General features: G+C 41.3%; 1 long non-coding RNA gene across 1 annotated transcript in view; it reads left to right on the forward strand.

Annotated features, from left to right (window-relative positions):
* The first annotated feature begins 615 nt into the window (after positions 1 to 615).
* The window catches only part of LOC124390564, a 6,161-nt gene continuing 5,537 nt past the window's right edge, over positions 616 to 1,239 (forward strand). The window contains exon 1 of the long non-coding RNA XR_006926771.1: positions 616 to 705. This is a non-coding gene — a long non-coding RNA (uncharacterized LOC124390564). The remainder of the gene's footprint in view (positions 706 to 1,239) is intronic.

Genomic DNA, 1,239 nt, shown 5'->3' on the forward strand with positions numbered 1-1,239 from the left:
ATCCAGCCATGACTTCACATCACTCACACACACACACACACACACACACACACACACACACACACACACACACCACTCACTCACACACACACACACACACACACTTATTTATCCAGCCATGACTTTGCACCACTCACACACACACACACACACACACACACACACTAATTTATCCAGCCATTACTTCACACCACTCACACACACACACACACACACACACACACACACACACACACACACCTATTTATCCAGCCATGATTTACACACACACACACAACACACACACACACACACACACACACACACACCCATTTATCCAGCAATGACTTCACACCACACACACACACACACACACACACACAAACTCTCAGGTGTGCTCAGGTTTGTATTAGGTGTTAATGCAGTACTGTGAGAGTGGATGGAGAACCAGTGCAGGAACCCTACAGAACGCATCCCCCCCCCCCTCTCTGTATCTCTTCAAAGCTTTTCTTGAGAATAAACGATATGTTTTTTTCTCTTCATGGTGATGAGAGAGTGTGTGATCTCTCGGCACCGGCGCGGCACTGAGCGCTGAGAACCCGTCGCTTTAATGAGTCAGAGCGAGACGGCGTGATGATAATTGGTCGATATAAAACTCGTCCCGTTCTTTTGTTGATGTTCCACGTCGACGTTCCTAATTAAGAGTTGGCAGGAAACAAAAGCGCTGTGAGTATAAACAGCAGTGTTTGATTACAAAATTACAAATGGCGTGTCGACTGATTCCGCCGAAGCCGCGAGACGTCATAACTTATCTCTTTAATGAAACGCTCCACGGCACGAGTTCGGGACATGAGATTATTCTAATGGCTGCTAAATCACCGCGTCTTCATTGTTGCGTCTACAACAACCTCCGTTTCAAAGCTCCAGTCTCACAGCGCTTTTTACAACAATGTGCTGCAGGATAATTACACATGATCTTTCATTTTAATGAAAATTATGGGTTCCTTCACTTTCTTCTGCTTTTTTTTAAATACAAAGAAACGAGGGAATTCACAAACGACAAGAAAGACAATCAAATATCCAAGTGAATAAAAAAATGTAGGAGGTTCAAAAAATTTATGCTGTTTTTTTTTTTTTTTTTTTAAACAAAGACACAAAGAAAGACATTTAAATACCTACAGAAAAATAATATAAAAATCTTTGAAAAAAGTAAAACATATACTGAATTGATGCCTTTTTCTTTTCTTCATTTAGTTACTT

The sequence above is a fragment of the Silurus meridionalis genome, chromosome 8, assembly GCF_014805685.1.
Source record: "Silurus meridionalis isolate SWU-2019-XX chromosome 8, ASM1480568v1, whole genome shotgun sequence".
NCBI classification, from domain to species: domain Eukaryota; kingdom Metazoa; phylum Chordata; class Actinopteri; order Siluriformes; family Siluridae; genus Silurus; species Silurus meridionalis.